At 38.6% G+C, this 20,980-nt stretch overlaps 1 protein-coding gene across 6 annotated transcripts in view; it reads left to right on the forward strand.

Moving 5' to 3' along the window:
* STARD13 (StAR related lipid transfer domain containing 13) overlaps nt 1-20,980 on the forward strand; it is a 305,064-nt gene that overhangs the window by 222,928 nt on the left and 61,156 nt on the right. Inside the window, exon 1 of one of the 6 annotated variants that reach the window (XM_062567118.1) lies at nt 4,762-4,771. The exons of the other annotated variants lie outside the window; for them this stretch is intronic. The gene's annotated coding sequence lies outside the window, so the exon portion shown is untranslated. Of the gene's footprint in view, nt 1-4,761; nt 4,772-20,980 lie in introns of those variants that run through there. 6 annotated transcript variants of the gene reach the window in all.

Below are 20,980 nucleotides of genomic sequence, written 5' to 3' on the forward strand. Positions count from 1 at the left end.
AATAATTACAAGTAGCTCAAGAAATGTGGCCCTAGCAAGGCAGCGCAACCTTCGGCTCTATCAGGCAATGTATTCCCACAGAAGAGCAAAGTACGTGACACAGCGCAGCCTCATCTGCAATATTGTGTTCAGTTCAGGTTCCCCATCTTCTAGCCTGGATTTAATTGTCATCTGTGGATTTGGAAAGGCTGTGAGAATTGGAAGGAAAATAGCTTGTTTTACCAAAAGAAATTAAAACAGTGGACTGTGTTTCAGTCTCCTGTCAGCAGGCAGAACAAAGTGCAAGAGGAACAGGGCTGCTCTCGTTACCTATAATAAGCGGGTAAGCACTAGTGAGAAGGAAAAACTCTTTGAACTGCAGGACAGTGTTGGCCAAAGAATGATGTGTGTAACCTGGCACAGAGCAACCTTCAACTGAAAATTTAGTTCCTGATTGTCAGAGGAGGAAGGAACCAGAGCAGGCTCCCAAGAGCAGATTTAGGGAGAAGGCGTTGGTCTGGACCTGGATGAGTTAATGGTGATTAATAGTGGAGGATGGTACAATGTGAATGCCTGCCTTGCTTGGAGATGAGGCTTGCTAATCCTTCCTGCATGGTGTGCTTGTGCCTCTTCTTCTCAAAAGGCTCAAGGTATTTCTAAATAAAAGTAGTGGCTCCTAAATGCTGTCTTGCAAAAGCAAATTCTGACAGTATGAATAATATGTTTTTAAGCATCTTAGTGTTGAGAAGTGAAATACAAGATTTCTGTTAGTTCTCTTTGCCACATTATAAGCAAATGCATTGTACAGTATGAAAGCTGATTTTACTGAGTGCCTTTAAACTATTAAAGCCTTTCCCTTCATTTCTTCATGGTAGAAGGTTCAAAGTATTAGTTTTATTGAGCTCCAAAAGCGAATCCTGGGACAAGCAGGCATAGCCATCATAGCTGCGCTGAAAAGGGAGATCTGTTCTCTCTGGAAGTCATTGGGGCAAAAATGGTAAATGGTAAAAAAAATGGTTGAATTCCTCCCCTTCTCCTTCCCTCCAGTGCGATTGTGGGAATCTGTAATTATTTGGGAACTTTGTATTTTAGAATGGCCAGAAGACCAAAGAGATTGGACTAGAGACCTCCTGAGACCCTTTCTGACTTGAATTATCCTGTGGTTCTATAATTTAGCATTTTTAAAGGCCAGGCAGGGCAGAGCTTGTAGAGCTCAACCATATTTCCATCACAGACTCTGTGAGTACTGAAGGTCTCTGGCTAGAGTCCTAACTCCTTAAAAAGAAGCTCTTTACGCTGAGGTACAAAGTCTTGTTTTGACAGAAGTCTGCCCACCAAAACGTATGTTCACATTTCTTCTGGTGATTCCCAGAGTCAGCAGAGACACTTGGTGGGTTAGAAGGTCCAAATGAAGATCTGTAGGGCACTGTTATCACTTTGCCCATAGACCTTTCTTGCCTGTGGATCACATTACCGGAAGAATAAATCAGTACCTCTCCAAGTCCTTCACTTTATGTGACCATTTATAAGGTACCTACTCTTTATAAATGGTAATTAGTAACACATAATCTCTTGTAACTGACCTTCAAAGTTACAGTTTGGGAAGAAGTCTCTGATTTTTTAGTGAGGTCTGATCTGGTATCCTATCATAGCAGATCTCACAACCACCTCAGGAGCAGAAAGAAGTGCAAAATGCAGTATCTGCAGAAGAGTGACAGGAGGAACAGTCTCATTGCCCTTCATCCGTAGTGCTATATGTGTACTGCTCAGCCAAGAAGGGTCAGGGATCCTAAAGCCAGGGAGCATAGACTGATTCATGTCCACAGTTCTTTGGAGGAAGTTCATTGGGGTGGTCCAAAACAGAGCTGGGGAGAAAACTATCAGATAGCTTGCAGATAAACAGTGCAGATATTTTAGCTTCCAGTACTTGAGCTTATTCCCTGACTGTCTTTTATTCATCCCAATGCTGTAGGATACTGTAGGATACTACTGTAGGACTGAGTCTGCAATTAGCAAATAGTGTAGCTCAGGAAGAGCAATTTTGTAGAGTGAAACAGTTCTGATAAATGAAATCCATACTACCATATTTTGCTGTGTTTTATTTTGATCCTGTGAACTTAATGTTCATTAGTGGCAGGAGCAGACCTTCCCATTTATTTTCATCCTGAAAGACTTCAGTGCGCTATCTGAAACCAAAGAGAAGAGTGAATATATTTCTTTTCACCTGCAACACGCTTTTTCCTTGTTACTCTGGTGGTGGTCAAAAGTCTCAGGGCAGAGAAAGAAAAATCTTGTCCTTTGTGCTATAAATATTACTTCAGCCAGTAAACAAAATACTCAGTAAAAGTCCTTGGAAGATCCCCCTTCCTGGGGGGTATATAATGCATGTCATATGGTGGTATTAAGCCTCTAATCGCCTCTTACAACCTTTGCTAGAGATTCAAAATTCTGTTCTTATTCAAATGGGTTTGTGCTACTGATTGGTCTTATTTATGGATTTTCAAGTACATTTTAAAGGTCAGACAAGTAATCTTAATCTGTCATGTGTGTTTTGGCAGCTGATAAGTATTGAATGTACAACAGCACCTGGAAAGCAGATTAATTACATTTGCCATTACATATTTGGATCAGGCACAGGGATGGTGCTTCTGCCCTGTTCATTTCACTCTCCACCATCAAGCTACTGGCATTGATCAGCTCCTACATCCACAGGAGAGCACTGTCGTTGCAGCACTTCAAATGTGAGTCACAGCTGCTTGGCCGAGAGCCCAGGGCCCATGTCTCATGGTTGCCAGTTGAGAGAGCAGTGGCTGCATCAGAATTGCACTGCCTCCAGTTAAGAGCATTCCTAGCTACTTACTCTGTGCTGTTTTCTTCCTGGCTTGTAACAATGTGGAAATTTGTCTGGCTTAGTTGTCCTCAAATTCTTACGTGCAAACCACTTAAGGGTTGGTTGTTGGGAGTTATCAGATCACAAGATCACAGCTAACGATCCTCAGTCACTGTCTGCAAAATTGTAATCAAGGAAACAAAACATTTTCACATTTCCACAAAATTGACATCACAGACTGGGAGCAAGGTTTGAACACGGAGGGTGTAGTATCAGCTTCTACCATATAAACTAATGGACTAACTATATCTCTTACTGGGAGCAGAAGTTCCTACAGAGAAAGGCAACAGCAGAGATGCTAAATGGATGAGATCCTTCAGCTTAAAAGAAGAGTATTAAATGGGATATGTTAGAAGCCTGTGAAATCATCTACTGTGTGGAAAAACTGAACCTGTAAGAATTCTGGGGCATGTAATGAAATGGTTTGACAGTAACTGTAAATAGGCAGAAGTACTTTTTTCATATTTTTCCACTATATTTGTGGAACTCATTGTGATTCAGTGTAGTCCAGTGCCAGCACATAACTAAGTTCAAAAAGGGACCCGATCATTCATAGCAGACTGGTCTGTTATGAGTACTGATCACAGTAGTCCTGCTCTATCATCTAGCTCAGGAACCCCCAAAATCCCTAATTACTGATAGCTGAGGGGTGCACCTGGGAAAAACCACTTGCAGCAGGCTCCAGTCTTGTCCTCCTCCTTAAGCTGCTATCAGAGATGGACCTAAATGCATCCTTGATCAAGTCCATGATGGCAGCACTTTTGTTTTTCAGTGATCATCAGCTGAGCTAGCCACAGCAGTCCAGGGGCTACATTTGCACTCGTTAATGAGAAAAGTGACTGTTTTGATCAGCAGTTGGAGGACAGAGAGCCCTTCAGACACACTTTCTGCTGGATGTGGCTCTTGCTATAGAAAAAATCAGAGAACCTCTGGACTTAACAGCTCATTCAAAGTGTATCCAAGTCTGCCTGGTAGTTCTTAATTTCTGTAGCACAGTTTCTTGAGACTGTCTGGAGGGTGGAGGATTAAAACATTGCACAGTTCACAGAAACTCAGCTCTGCTTTGCTCTGTTCGTGGGAACAAAGTTCATACTGCTATTTTTATGGTACCACCTTGCATATACTCTTTGTTAAACACGATAAAGAGTTCAGTGCAGTAAAGTGCATTCAGTGCTGTGCAGAAAATAAAATTATTTCCTGCCTACACTTCAAAAGACCTGGTCTGATAGTAAAGGTTCTTTCTAACTAAGGGCTGCTAGCCCAAACAGTATGTGTTCTGGATTAGTCTGTCAAAAAAGCTTTATATTGTAAACGTAAGTTTATTTTGTAAAAATGACAAGCCCCTGTTCAAAGCAAAACATATAAAACAATCCACTGAGGCAATGTGTTTTACCATATTCTCCCTGTGGAATAGAGAAGAGTTTTGTGTTACATTAATCAGCTTCCAAGCCCTGCCTGAAGGTCACAATTATGTGGCCACTATTTTTTCAGTATTAGCGATTTTAGTACATGATTAACTTTCATGTGTGCATCATTAAGATGAGGAATTGTTTTTGAAGTTTCAAATAGAGCAGCAGGTCTTAGCTGTAGTATTTGCCAGACTTGCTCAGCCACTGTTAAAAGGGATGATTTATAGAAAATCCAGCTGTGAGTTTTCATTTCTTCAAGAGCAGGAGGCGGGACTAGAAACCAACCTAAAACCAAGCAGAGCATTGATCAGACTGGAAATGATGTAGAGCACAGCTCCACAGACAACAGCTAAGCATCGTGGAAGTATTAGCTGGCACAGATAACGAGGCGGAAGCTGCACTCAGTGACAGAGGAGCCATCTGTCAGCATCTGAACCTCAGATTGCAAGAAACCCAGAAATGAAGTACAGAAGAAAGTGATTTTGGTTCAAAGGTACAGTGAAGCCTAAGGATATTTGTAGACAGTAAGTTTCTATACTGTAGCAGTTTAATACAACAGCTAGTACTGTTTGGAAGAGCTTTTCAGCTTTGAGAACAGGCAGAAGTATCTTCTTTATTAAATAGCTTTTACTTAGAGGTTTTATTTATTTTTAAGATGTAAATAAGCTTATCTGTTTGAGGTGGCTTGTTTAGAAAACTTGTAAACAAACTTTAAAACTGCTGGTGTCCATCACTTCAGAGAGTGGTTTTGTTTAATAAGGTCATCTCCTGTCGAGGCTAAGATTTGTTTGTAATCTCTCTGAAAAATATCTTAGAAAAAAAAAAGCCTTCTGTGGCCTCATGTGAGGTGAAAAAGGGTAGGCAAGAATATTTTTTCTGGAAAGGCAAAAGGAGTTCCCACCCAAATAGATCTAAACTAACTGGAGCTACAACACATAAACACCTCAGGGCTAAAATTTTACCGTCACTTACACTGAGGTAAGTCAGGTTTAAGTCTACTGCAGTTAATAAAATTACTCTTGCTTTAATTAAGGATAGAATTTGATTGCACATTTCTTAATAAAGAGAAAAGCTCATGGTTCGTTCCAAAGTGTTTTTTATATTCGCAGATTATTAAGGGCTTGCTTTAAAATTCATTCAGATTAATTGTTATCTCATACATCTTCTGTCATGTATTTGTAGCCTTCAGTGAAATGAGTACAAAACCCAGCACAAGCTATCATAAGCAATCCTGTTATTTCTCATAAGAAAGTTCTCAAATAAGGTTTGCACTGCTTATAGTTTCATGCTCAGTTCAATTCAGTGGCTTGTTTGCTGTGATGTGCTTTAATTTTGAACGGTTTGTGAAGCTCCAGTGGGCAATGATAAGGCAATATTAGTTATAGCAGATAAGTACGAAAGTCCCCACAAGACTGTATGATTTAAGAATGAAACAATTCTATTACAAATTGTACAGAAAAGTTACTCTCGTTGCAATGGTTTTAATATACTAGTTGCTCTATGCTAGAAGTAGAAGCATTGGCTGTTGACTGGGGAAAAAAAAAAAAAAAAAAAAAGACTCACTATTATGGCCCAATATGGATGACAAAACACTGTAGCATGTGTGGGAAAATGGCTGCAGTCCAATGTCTGGAACCGTTTATCTTTTGGTAGAGTCTGGAAGATGACTGTTTTATGTATTTTACAGAAATCCCTGCTGATTGATTTCGTTTACTTAGGGGGAGGGGGCATGGTGACTGATGACGGGGACAGATGAAAAAAAAATGTGGATTCTTTACATTATCCTGACATCCTGTTCTGGTTAGGGTTGTTGGCACCTTTAAAGGAGACTGTACCATCCTGGGCAATCCCATACATCTTGCTGCTGCTTTTTCTGCTGTGCCCCTGTGAGATGTTTGGTTCTTGTTTTCTGGTGTCAGTGAGCCAAAAGTTGTGGGTGCTGCTTCACAGCCCTTTCGCTAGCATTGCCCTTTTCCTGACACCAGGGGATAAATTTTGGATATTGTTTGCAAGAAATCTGAAGGGGAGTGGACAGAAATTGGTACAATTCTGTGTAGCCTGTCAGTGGTTTGGCTGACAGTGGGCACTGTTATTGAAGAGAGAGGAAAGAATTTGTGACAGAAACTGAGATTTCCTGTTAGTGGAGCAAAGTCTGTTTTTAGCATGCAGAGCTTTCTGAAATAGCTCGTCCCGCTTTGGCACACGAGTTCTGTATGCTGAGATGATCACGTTTGTTGCTAAAATACCCCAATTTCTGGTGTTTCTTTATTTGTAAAGGATAAAGGGCTTATCAAGCGCAGTACAGATAATTGGGATATACCGTACCACGGTGTCTCCCCTCTACTTTCCTGTTATTTTTGTGTGTCTGTCTGTCAAGGTGTTTGCCTTTAAATCAATTAGTCTCACATCATAGCATGACAATCGCAGTGCTTGTTACATACCAGGCATATCTATAGACATTTACTTTCATGGTGCAGGGAATCAGTGCCAACAGTTTCATGTGATGAAACAAGAATGGGGTTACACATTTATTAGTCACTACACTGCTATTGTTTTGAGTTTTAACAAAAAGAAGGAAAACTAGGCTTTTTAGATGGCAGCACTACTTAATTTTATACTCAGAAATGTATTCTCAAGGCCCTCTACTAATGGGCACAATGTCATGTGCATGCAGAAAGAGAAAATCTGGAGAAAGGGAAAAACAGTGTACTTACGCCATCATGACCTGTTTTCTATATATGCCATTTTGTACTGTCACGACATTATTCATTCATAGAGTAGGAGAGAAAGAAAAATGCCCTACTTTACCCCAACAGCCAAGGAAGAGTCATATTTATAAAATATTTATCAAATATTTTTATTAGACTGATAGGACCCAATAAGTCTTGTGTTTTAACAGTATCCCAGGAATAAACCCTTATGAACATATTCCTGTGCTGTTTTTTTTTCAGTGTCTTTCAGTCCACTGATGTTCTTTGGGTTCACTGGTTGTCACACTGCCTTCATGTGTGCTCATTTTCTGTGTCTATTTATATGTTGAGGACATGCTTACGATTATCTCTTCTTTGGTCATGTGTTGACCTCTGATTTGCAAGTTTACAGGAATTTAGATTTATCTTAACTTTTTCTACTTCATTAATTTTCTCATCTTTCTTGTAAACTGTTACATGTTTTGGTTATCCTCCTACAGAGCATTTGTCTTGCTGGGACTGCTCCAGCGAGGTGGCCAGTTATGCTCTTGATTATTTAGTTAAATTTGAGTCTTTTCTGCTTTTTGGCAGATTTAATCAAGGAGGGCAGTTCTCACATGATTAACACCATGGGTTTCAAGATACTTGTTGTTTCTCTCAGATATTTCATTGAGCTGCCATATGACACAGAGCAAGTCTAATGCCCCTGTGACTTCTCTGGAAGATCTACGTTTATCGTAGGGTTCTTGTCCCGTTCACTGAGAGGACTCTTAATGCGATAATGCTGGTAAAAAGATACAGTGTAAGTGTGCAGTATATTGCTATTAAAACCGAGTTAAATATTCATTCTGTTTCTAAGCTCATTAAGTTCCCTTCTCCGTTTTATCAGTTTGTTTCCTCTTCTAACGAAGCTGCATTTGGCATGCGGTTTTCCCTGACTTTCTTTAATTTTGCACTTGGTAGAGGGCACGAAAGGGGACAAAGCCTGTACAAAGTTGTTTTCTTCATCCACTGCGACTGCGTTCTCTGGGTAGTTCAGAGCAGGTTTGGGGAGCAGCAGATTTGTGTGAGCTGTGAGTCCCTGAGGCGCAGTGTGTTCAGGCTCCAGCCACTTCTGCTACGACCAGCATGTCCCTACGCTTTGACCTGTCAGGTCTCAGCCAGCCTGGAACTGCTTTCTGCCCAGGGAGATCTCCCTAGCTGTTTAGAGCTAACTTAAGACTATTTGGTGACCTAATAGGTCACAAACCCCTATCTACCCTGTTCTTTTTATAACGTATTTTGGCTCCAGTGACATCAGTGTGTTAAGAGGTTTAGTAAGTATGGCAGAAAGCATGAAGGGCCTAATGCCTCTTGAAGTCTCTTCCTTACCTAGAAACATCCTTCGTGTGACCAGAGCAAAGGTGCACTCCTGGGTGGGCTACTTCTTACAAGTAAAATATCTTAGAATATACTTTACATACATACATACGTTGCTCATTATCTTATTTTTTGATAAACTTCATCAATTATACTTTATGATATAGTGTACAACAACCATATGCTAGGTGCTAGAACTAGAGCTGCCTCTTGTTTTCATATCAAATCAAGCCAAGATATTTATTAAAAACCAGAAGATTAAAGTTAAAAAAACAAACAAACAAAAAAAAGACCCACCAGGCAGGAAGCTCTGAGGCTATGGAACATTATACAATCCCTCATTGAACCTCTGTGCAGGACATAGGGCAACAGCAAAACTGTTATGTACTAAATGAGCTTGGAGCAGGGTCAGCTGAATGAAATATATAAATGATTTACTTATTCATTTATAACTCTAACCTACAATCATGATTTTTTTCTATCCCATAAAAAAGATGACTTTGTGTGACCCTCTAAAGCCATCAGCATTAACTTGATGGCTACTTGTTTCGTAGTTTCAGTGAGAAATTATGCATAAATCAAGTAGGCTTTGCTTGTAATGTACTCATAATCCTCACAAGCAAAACTCCCACCCAAACCTAGTGATCAAGCATGATTTCTTGAACTCAGCAGAAAGGTCAGGTCATAAAAAACATGGCAGTATAATATTCAGGCCACCCAGGCAATTTTTTTTGGCTAGACCATTGCTTTAATTAAGTGATTGTAAAGTTAAAATAATAATAGGATTCCGATTTAAGCAGATAAAAGCTAGAGGAATTACATTAGTCTCAATTTCCATCCACTGAACACATTCAGACAAGCTAAGATCACACCTTGTGTGAAGAACATTTTTACACAGGGGGACAGACAGGATGGGCTGAGGTTGAGTGCTGAATGTTCTGGGTTTTATATATCGAACCCTTTTGTAAATCAAACCCTTAGCATTGTCTTGTTCCTTAATTATCTTCAATTTTGTTGATTTATTGGTGCTTTTGAGAGCAAGTGGACTCTGTAAAACATAATCAGATTGACTTAAATAAAAGCTTTATTAAATCTGTGCACATTCTGTACAAAAGGAAAGGATTGATTGAAGGGACTTGTGGAGATGGTCTTCCACCTACAGGTTAAAACAGTGGTAGCTACCTTTTAAAGTTGGAATTAAGTTACTTAATTGAAAATGAAATTGAGGTCTTATGAGCACTAGATTATGGTTGAAACAGGCACAAAATGGTCACACATGGCTTATTCTGGGGAAATATTTGGAGGTTCAGATTCTCGGAGAACTTATGCGGCTTTCTTTAGAGGCTGGCCAAGCCAGCAGGCATGGAGGTCACTGTCCTAGCAAGTTTTCCTGGCAGCTCTCTAACATCTTGCTGCCACCTCTGGCTTCACCATCGCATCCCTGCGATGCTCCCTGCAGTCTCCTCCGGCAGTACAGCCCCTCCTGGCACCCGTCTCCCATGCTGAAACCCTCTTTGCGGTAGCAGCCATCCCTCTCTCCAGTCTTCCGGGCTCCCTGTCCCCCTCACACACACCTGCACCCTACACTCACACTCCAAAAAACGTTTGCTCCTTTTTTTACAGCCCTCCAGATCATAATATCCAGGCAGCCTTCCTTCCATCTCCTCTGTGACCACGTGTCGCTGTTGAGAGGCCTGGCGCAGATCGCGGTTGCAGAAAGGAAATGGGCCCTTGCTTGCTGAAGAAAAAAGTATTTAGCAAATTGTTTATATAGAAAAACCTTTTGTTGCCGCAGCTGTACATGCATCTACCTCATGACCTACGTAGGTAGCTCCATCTTCTTAATTTTATTCACAGGAATATGCATACCAACGGCAAGGAATGAATGTTATAGATACAGGCGCTACGATGTGTACCTCTTTTGTATCTCTAAGTCACTGAATTCAGAATGTAGATGCATGCTAATATTAATGCTTACACAGTGTGTTAGATCTCCATAGGCCTGTAGAAGCATGTCTAATTTATATACCCAAATTAATAGAAGAGGTAATCATACATAATAGTCAGTCTTTTCATCCTGAACCCAATGAGGAACGAAGACACTATTTTGTTTAGATTCTAATTGCTTTTACATACCAGAAAAGAGCACTCCACGTTCTCAGCTCTTCATGAAAACACAGTGAGTTTGTAGTTACAAGAATATTTCAGACAGTTGCATAATAAGTCAGTTTTTACTTCACCTGAAAATTAGGAGCCTGACCCAACTCTCATTGGGAGATCTCAACCGGAGTTTTTCAGTAGACTTAGGTGCTGAAAGAGCTAAACTAGCTCATTTTAAAAATGTATTTGAAAATCATCTCTCAGAAAATAGTCTTGAAAGCTTGGAACTGATAATGAAAATTCCCACAGACCTTTAATGCAGCAGTTGAACACCCTCACAACTCTATAAACACACTATGTTGTATAAACACACTAAACTATATAAACAATATAAATAGATTTATATTATTCATCCAAGTTTCCAGCCTGAATGCAGCAGACAGCCATAGTTCTGTCTTAATTCCTCAGGCCTGGTTGCTATGGCATTAAATTTAGAAAAATATCTGCTAGCTCGAGGTCCTTGAGCATGCGAACTGGGCTTTAGATGGGCAAAACATGAGGAGTAATTTAGGGAGCTATGAGGCGGTGTCCTAAAAGTAACAGGTATTATCCATGGTTCTTGCTAAAATGCACAAAAAAAATTTAGACCACTATTGTGTTACATTGTTGTGAAACCTGGGCTTTTTTTACCTGGAATATAAGGGGAAGGCTGTACCAGAAATCCACATTTGCACTGAGAGACTCTAGTAGTAAAATCTGAAATTCAATTCATATTAAATACAAAATTAGGGATTAGATAGAGATGGATGGTATCACCTTTGAGTCACCCTCAACAGAATCTCACACTGTCATTAGTTCCACTCAGTTCAATGCGATTATAAGATCTTTTAATAAAGGCAGCAGAATTAAGCCTTCAGGTTAAATACAGATATGATTAGAACATAAGCACTGTGCAAAAAATCTGTTCTCATTTACAGTCTTGCTAATGAGAATTTGTCCTGAGAGAACAACATAATACAAATAGGATCTACAATTCAAACTTTTAAATCTTAACTATGCTTTTAAATCTTAACTATGCTATATTCTAGTGCTTTGGTAGAGTTTCTTCTCCTCATTCTGTTGTCACTGTTTGAAGTCACTTTAATAGAGAGAATTAATTTTCATTGAAAGCAATTTTTTCCTAACATTTCCTTGTTTCCAGTAAGAAAAGAAAAAGAACAAAGACTACCAAACAAAATACAACTTGTCTAAAATCTCATAAAAGCTCTTACACAAGAATCTATCAAGCCTGGGAAAATATGTGTTCTTTTGTAAAAACATGTTTTTCCTTGAAGTCACTGCGAGATTGCAAAAGTTCACATAACATATTGGTATGTGTATGTGTTTATGTAAGATGGACTTCTGTATTTCACTTTCTGATGTCATTGTTACCCTGGCAACTTTCTTTATTGATTAGTAGAACATACATATTTTTATATATATATATAAAATATTACAGCTGCATTGTCCTACATGTTCATTTTTCTTTTGGAGAAGTGGTTTCATTTTGTTATTCTCTTAGTAAAATTATTTTTCTGATCCGAGGAGAAAAACACTCTTTTGAGTCCTTTTTGGAGGAGTTACAAACAAGAGTGATTACAAATAAGACCTGGCAATACTTGGTAAACATATTCTTATAAAGCTGTTAAGTTGTACACGTTATATACTGATACATATATTTCTTCTCAAATTCCTTTTGTGATATTTTTTAACCTCGTATGTCTTATCTGGTGAATGAATTGGAGATTCTCTCAGTACAGTTTTAGTTATTAAATATTATATCGTGCTTTTCATCAAAAGATCTCAAATTCCTTTTAATAATACTTCACATAATTTTTTTGAACTAACTGTTCTTACAGAATTTATTTTACATGTAGATAAGACGAGATACAGAAAGTTTGAAATTTGCCCTAAAATCAGAGTAAATTTGAAACAGTAGTGAGAATAGCTCCTGAAACACAAAAACCTTCTAGTCTTGTTCTATCTATTATAGGTTTATCCGGTCTAATATTTAGTTCTTGACTTAATCACAGTAGTATTCGAAGTACCTACTGTCCACTTCTGAGTCCTGTTGTCGTGGGTGCTGTACACGTGTATGAGAAGTCATGATTCTGACTTGAAGAGCCTACGTTTCCTTGCAAACCAAGACACAAGTAGATGTTACAAGCACTAGGGGAGAGGACAGAAAGGACAGGAGGGGTAACATTTGTAAGTTCAGATGGTGCCACTGCCTGATTACCCACACAGTTTGAGTTACAAATAGTTAGATTTATCAAATAGCTTCCTCCTTTTGACTTTGTCCTTTTTCCCATTCATTTATTTGTTTCATGGTTTCCAAGTATCATGTATGCAAGAGGAGGCAGGGTATGCAACTTCCCAGATCAAATCAGGCAGAGAATTCGGCAGAGGAGCAATGAGAAAAAACCATGAAGACGGAAGAAAAGAAGGGAACGGTGTGCAAATAGATGGGAAAGTAATGGATGTTCAGCCAAATGTTGATATAAAAAACGTCCTTTTTATAGAGAGCTGAAAGCAGAGAGATCACTACAATCCTAATATTAACAATTTACAAATTATAACAGTGATTGCATTCGTATGTCATAAAGAGCGTAAATGATGGGAATGGGTTGTCAACACACATAGGAAAACAAGTCTGAAAATCTCTAACTGTTTCTTTTATAATAGTTCCTGACAATTAAATATTCCATTGGTTGTTATCTAAATATTTATCTTCAGTTAAATTACAAGAAGTTCACAGTCAGAGAAAACCCACGCTCTTCTGTCCTCTGTCTTCATGATTAAGTTATGTTCTACCTTTTAAAAAATGTTTGGTTTCTGGTTTTATTCTTTTTTATTTTGTGGATAACTGAAAAAAATAAATAAAAAAGTGTCTGCCATTGATGGCAAGCAGGGACAAAGATGTTACTAGATTGTGGTTTTCTGGGCTGTTTACTATGCTAAGTCAGAGACCATAATGTGAAATGATATTTTTAATCTTTTGGATTAAAACATTCAACAACAGGCTTCTTAGCAACAAGATTCCACCTAACACAGAGCCTCGTTTTCTTGCAAGGATCCTACAGTTTTACATGCATTTTATGGGCTAATCTTTAGCAGAGACAACATTAATCTATTCCAGATGAAAGTCAGGCTTACTATAATTAGCAATACTGTGGTATTTGTCAGAAAAATCAAGAAAAGCTGACGTTTGTTAGAGAGGCAGTGTGTCTTGTGGAGAACCCAGTCCATTTAATTCAAGTTTTTAGGTACTTGGAGTTAAATAGATGATCCAGTCCATTTAACATAGCTGCTTAAATTCCTTGTACAGTCTAAGGAGAGTGGCAGTTGCTTCCAAAGATGTGCAGAAGGAGACCATTCCCTCTCTCTGTCCATTCGCCCACCCAAGGATGATTCAGTCTGCCTCATTAAAATAATTACCCGTTCCATTGGGAATACAGAGGAACAATAGGAAATAAATGCTGGGACCTCCAACCAGTCCATCCATTTACTCGTTTGAAGATGGATGTGACTTATCTTCCTTTTGCATAATAACCTAAGAATTAGAGCACTCACCCAGGAGGCAGGAGGTCCTGGGCTGTAGCTCACATATTCCACATTTAACTCAGAGGAACTAAATTCCTGCCTTTGCAGAATGACAATCCGTAAGTCTCCATGCTTTTGTTTCTTCTACTTTCCTTTTCTATCTGTCTATGAAGAAATGTAAATTCTTTAAGGACACAGCTTATCTGTATTTGCATGCTTGAAAAGCAGTGATTGTTATAAGAGTCTAATTTTGGCTGAGGTTTGTAATGAAATAAAAATAACAGTAACACTTGCACATGTTTCTCCCTTCGGACTACAAAAAAATGCTGAATAGTTTTGCCCTGGTAGGTGCATAATATGTTTTTAATGGTATTTGTACAAGACAGGTTTTGTACAGCCTTTGGCTGCAATATAGTTGGTGGAATAGAGGATGAGTCTCCAGTGATATTGAACTTGTTGTGTATTTAGGGACTGGCTTCTCAATACTCTTCTATGAACATGACTATTTCCTCATTTCTATTTATCTCTTTTAGGAAGGTTTGCACTGGAGCTTAATAGGTCTTTAGGACAGGGAAATACTGCGCTCCAGGATCCTTTCTTGCAACTGACTGTTTTAGAAATTTTCTTGATCTAGGAGAGTACATAGCTCAGGGCAGAGGTAGGTTGCAGAGCTCCTACTCAGTGCGGCATTGCCTTAACATCTTATTCTCTTGGAATTTCTAAAGAAGGAAGCAGTGGGAGGGGCGGGGATGTGAGGACAACATGGTGCATTACTTAGTCACTCCTGCCACCAACACCAACACTGGTGACTAAGGCAGTACAGATATGTTCCTCGTGTTAATTACTCTGGATCTGCGAAAAGCTGGAGCAGCGCGTAGCCCAGTGATGAGTAGTAGTGACCTTTAGTTCCACTGGAGAGAACATTGTAAAACTGAGCTAAACAAGTTGCTCTCTGAGCACCGGCATCAGTGACGACTAGTTTCCTATGGATTCTGAATCCCCTAACAGAACTTCCCCCTTCCACATTGTCTCCAGAGTCCTTGCTTCCCTCATTCCACACTACTTCCCAGATCTGTCTCGTATCCCTTAAATATTTGTGTGGGAAAGCGGTACCTCTGCTGTGGGTGATACAGTGATGTATGTTCTTAGGCTGTGCACACTCTTCTGCCAACTCTTTGCTGCTTCTCAGCATGGATAATGGATCAGTCTACAAATGCCTTTTACTGGAATACTAACTTGCATGCTTTTCTCTACCCACACCAACTCTTATGAAACTTACTGCCTCTGAGGTCTGTGTTTCCCTGCCAAATTTGACTGAAATAGGCCCAAAAAATTTTGAAATTATACTGAGGTGCAGGTGGAACATCCCAGAGAGAGAGGTGAAGTCTTATTTCCTTACAAAGTCATAGCACAGATAAACTGTAATGACAGAAGAAATTACAGGTATTATGTGGAAATTAGCAGGTGAAGCTCTATGATTTGTGAAGACAGATAGAAAAGGAATGTGTTTTTTGTTTTACCTTAAAAAAACTCATTCTAAGGAAAATATGGGAGCCACAGTATCAGCTTATCCCTAATGTATCTCAATCCAGCGGATGGATATCTAGTGATGGGTTTGGTCTGAGCTGATCAGGCATAGTAAATAACCATACAGCTTATGGATGGCTAGAGTTAAATCAGCACATTGAGCCTATAAAATGACTGTTACTTTAGTTATCTCTTATTTTGAAACCTTTAAAGGTATTATTAACTCTATGTACCTTTTATTTAATAATATTTAAAAGAGAAATAAACTTGCATATAAAATTTCAAATGATGTTCAAATGCACGTACAGTTAAGAAGAATTTTAGAAGTTCAACAATGCTATGTTGAGCCTTCTTTCTCCTTCTGTATCTCCGTCTCCTTAGTTACAAAAAAATTATAGCCCACATTTGGTTTCATTCTTCCAATTATAAAGAAAAAGATTGACTATGAATGAGCAGGAGTTCCCATTGATTTGGAGTTGGTCTTGAACTATCCAGGAGCAATTCAGTTACCGACAATTCAAGAAGGGCACCCAGAGATGAAGATACTTTCTTACTAACTACTCTTTAAAATGAATTTTAATCTTGAAAATCAAATTAATACACGTTATTTAATAAAAGCTATAGAAATCAATCATTTTACTGTGTCTAAAATATTTAGCATATGGAGCCTATAAAAGTGTTAATAATTTAGGATCTATCTTTTGTTTTTGGATCTTGGGCAACATCCTCACAAAGCTGTTTTAGAAATTATTGTGTTTTGGGGTCTGTATAATCATTTTTCTGCTTCAATTGGTGGTGATCCACCATAATGCACTTAGATACATTTTGAAAATGCCCATTCAGCTTAGAATCTAGTCAATACTTTCATCTCTTCCAAAAATGAGAATTAGGAGAGTAGTAGCCAAAGGCTGACTTTAGCCTGGTGAGGTAGGTTTCCCCAGGCTCCCCCTGTATTCAGCAGGGAGATGCTGTTCAGAGCAAAAGCCTCACATCTGATGATGGCTTTAACTGCTCTGTAGCTTCTTGCCTTCCATTGACGAGAGAGAGACATGAAAAATTTAAACTTCCTATTCCGAAGTTAGCCTAGAAACACGTTGTCACTCTGAAGGTGTATACTACCTCAGGGTATTATGTACCTAACCCACAACAACTGTTTGAATTGGGCAGGACTGTGGAAGGATCCTGTGTCTTTACTCCATGTGCAAAATGATCTCAGTTCTCAGTTAACAGCAATTTACATAGATTGATTTCCTACTGAACTGAGTAGAACCTGTGTACCGGTACATTTCAGGAAGGAAATCTCTGCTTGAAAAGTTTGGTCCAAGATGTTAATCTCCAGGAGAGCATCCTCTGGTATTTGCACAGCAGGACATAAAGTTTCTGCATGAGAACAGTAATAAAAATGTACCCATAGTTATTATTTATTGAATAAGACTTTTATTGTGTTTTCACAGTGTCGGTTATCATTGCAGAATCCATCTAGAGTAGAAGAGGTCTCCTTAAGGAGAAAATGCTAAGCACCATCTTGGGCAACCTGAGTAATACCCATATCTCACAGGATGCCCTGAGGGAGCACTCTTTAAAAAACAGCATAACCTGAAGGCCCCAAGCATTAATCTGAAAGCTCTTCAGCGCTTATCTCCTAGACTAACAGCAAAATAACCCTTCTGAATAAATGTGCACAGTATTAAAAAGCAATACCATTGCTATTCCTTCAGAAACCTGATAGAAGTTAAATTGTGCTGTAGAAAATGTAACTTCTCTTGAGGTGGGTAGTGATAGGGGAGATTTTGGAGAGGCAGGATATTCATCCATAAAGAAATATATGTAAGTGAGGAATTTCACAGGTAAAGTAATGTGTATGTTCTAATGAATAGGCCCAAAATACTTCAGGGAGAGAGTCTCTTGCAACCTAAAGACAAAATTAGATTTTACAAATAGTGAGTACCTTAAATAAAAATATCTTCAAATTAGGGGCCTATTCAGTACATGAGCCCAAATTTGAATGCGAGTAAATGAGACTAATTGCAAATGCAAGATTTACCCCCATACCTTAGAATTTTAGTAAAAATATCCAAAATGGACAAAAGAAGAGTGTAGTATTATTGCAGAGTGAGCCTCTGAAAGCTTTTGTAGCCAAAGCCTTTGCTTTTTAGAAGGGGATTCCAGCTTTGGTTAGGATTTATGATTTTATGAAAAATGTAAGGATGGAAAATAAAACTGTTTCAAAATATACCCAACCATGTATTATATTAAGGGAAATTATGCCTAACTAGAACTCCTTGTAAGTACTGTGAAAGTATGCATGTTTGAGATATACAACAAACTACTGCATATATAACAGCTTGGACTCAAGCTAGATACCAGGTACTGTGTGCTTTTAATTCCTGATGGCTGCTATAGCCTTTCTATTTCCAGTAGAAAATAATTTTTCTTGTGGCTGGCAGGAAATTTATAAAAATCTTACAAAGTTTTGTATAGTTATGGATTAAATATTTATGAAATAAATTCCTAGATAATTCCAGCATAAAAAACCCACATTAATGCCATGGATTGTATGTCAGTTAAGGATCATCTTCCATCTTAATATGCCTTGGGACTCTTGTGGTGCCATCCTTTCCTATTTTTGCATCTCTTCAAAGCCAGATTTGCCTTGCGGGTTCGACATCATTGTGGTTAAGACTAGCTGTTACTACTGATCTCACTGACGACTATTACACTTACTTTAATCAGCCCTTTTGGCACAGAGGTCTTATCCTTTTGACCCTATGGAAGGGTCTTGATGCCAACTGCAGATGCTAATGCTCTGATCCCTTCTATATGAAGAAGAGATGAAGGAGAACATTTTGGTCTTTTCATTTCAAGGCATCATAAAGTCTTGGAGACTTCTGAGACTGATTGCTTGAAGTAATTAAAAATTAGCGGAGCAGAGCAATTGTACTTGATCCCCCTGACAGACACTTGAATAACAGCCTTTCCTAGGGCTGCCTCCTTGAACAGTTCCTTTTGCATCTGCATTTCTCTCCTTGCTGACCAAAATGTCAGCTGTTTTACTGCCATACCATCATCACCTATAAAGAAAATAACTAACTACTTTCAGTACAGAATGATAAGCCTTATCATAAAAAATGGAAAATAACATTACTAAAAACTAATTTCTTTTGGATTTGAAGTGGGATTTTTATGCAATTCCATGCAAAATCTAGTTGGATTCTGTTCACTGCACATAGGGTGAATTATCAAGACAGGCCGTAAATTGAGGCATAAAATGGAGTCAGCAGGTATTAAGTAAGGAAGCAGGTATGTACTAAACTACAGTTTAGTAGTACAAAAATTGCCTTCAGTAGCACACATGCCCAACATGTGAAAAGAAATGTAACAAACCAGGTCTGTCTGGAGTAGGCCTGTTGCACTGCTTGAAAGCCTATTGCTTTGGAAGGGAGAGAAGCTGTCACCTTCATCTGTGTGCTGTTAACTAAGCCTTGAAGTTCACTCTGGACAAACTTCTGGAAAAAAAGAAGGGCATAAGGAGGCATGCAATTTCTATATTGTTGTTTTAAAGGGTCATTGGGGGCTGATACGGTCAGGCACTTAATTTGAAAAAAAAACATAGTATGACTGCAGAATGATAACAACTAGTTTTTTCTACTATTTTATATAGGTTCAGCGTTGCAGAGACATCATATAACTATAGTTACCTTGTTACATAAAGAGAGAGATATTTAGTTCTTCGAATGTTCTTAATCTTTATGAACACTCTTGTGAATAAATAAGTATTTGATAGAGCATTTTTTCTTTGCAGAAGCAGGGAAAATCAGTCGTCGTTATCCATGAACTATTCACGAGACTTTGTATACAAAAGTCTTTAGGGCTAAATTCTGGTATTTTCATTCATATTAAATAGCAACTCATTCTTCAGGTAAAGTTATCAATAGTGAAAATATCTATTGTAGGCTCAATGTATAATATCGTTTTGGAGAGATCTTTGTTACTGGGATTGTAATTTGGGGATTTTCTTTTTAGTTAAAAGAATATACTTCTGACTCATCAGACACACTTTTTGTTCAGTATGCCATGTACAGCATAACCATGGGTTATTTAGAAGTCCAGTACTTGCCTGACACAAATACTGTTCTTTCACCAGTAGGCTGTCGTGATAACCCATCGCATTACTCTGACGTAAGTACTCATTAGTTACTCTTAGTCACTGTAGTTGCATAGTTTCCCCCAACAGGAAACTGTTTAATAAACAATGTTTTTTGAGAAATTGGCAGTTCTCTCTTCCATGTTTCATCTAGGAATATATTCTTATCTTTTCGTTCCCCAGCATTTTTCCTCTTCTGCCTTCAGAAACTCATAGTTGTGCAGACCTCTCGTCCTAACAAATCTGTGGATGCTTGAAGAGGACTGTTCTTTAAGTGGGTTAACAAATCTGGACTCTGCAGCTGATGTTACCACCCAGTAATCCTTACCAGTTGTCAAAAGCAGCATTGTAAAAAATGTCACCAGTTCTGTAAGCAGGAATGTAAATAATGTTAAAATGCTAGTGCTGAAGGAATGTAAGGTAACATTTGCAGAAAATGTGGAGAATTTTACTGAGTTTCTGCTGAATAGCCGCATATGTGGCAGTGCAGAGGCAGTTAAGTGCAAGGCCTGGAAAAGTAAGCAGCACATTCCAGCAGCAGCAACTGAAGGCCGATTCAGTTAAAAGCTCCATCTGAAAACAGAGCCGAAACTGTGTCACAAAAACTTGTACTTCGATGTAGAGCAGTAAATTTGTCGCCTAGCTGGTCTGAGACCAAAGCAACCTGTTTGGTCAGGTGCATATAAGAATATATTTTTGGAGTTCTGAATCCCAGATTCCCCCAAGGAAGAGTAAATATTAGTCCTGCAGGTTTGGGCAGAGAGTGGATTAGATGAACTTTCACTGCCCACTTTGGCTTCATTTTCTATGGTTAATTTTAAGTTCTACAATGATGTCTTCTTAAGATAAAAACAAGCCCAGTCATTCTGTGGAAGAGAAAAAGACACCTCAATTCTGTTTTAAACTGATCAGTTTGCAGGATATGACTACAGTTATTATCAGTCCAACATATGCAAGTCAGAGGGAAATATTATCTGGTTATTCCTGATTATGTGTTGTGTAAGATCCATTCAAAGAAATGTGATTGCAGCAGTTCAGTAGTTCAACTTTCTTAACTTGGTGACTAAAGCAGAGGGAGGAATGAAACTGGACAGAGACCAACTGAAGTATCTTGGTCATTAGTGGGACACGTGGAAATGAAGCCAAAAAAGTAACAGTTAGGGAGTCAGGAAGAGAAAGTGTTTTTATGGAAATAAAATACAGAAAGATCCTAGCAGTAAGGAATTCTCTATTATACTGAAAATTCAGGAGAGATTAAGAAGGATTTTTTTTTTCAAATCTATTTCTTGTATCAATAACA

This window comes from Rhea pennata, chromosome 1 (genome assembly GCF_028389875.1).
Source record: "Rhea pennata isolate bPtePen1 chromosome 1, bPtePen1.pri, whole genome shotgun sequence".
In the NCBI taxonomy this organism is placed as follows: Eukaryota; Metazoa; Chordata; class Aves; order Rheiformes; family Rheidae; genus Rhea; species Rhea pennata.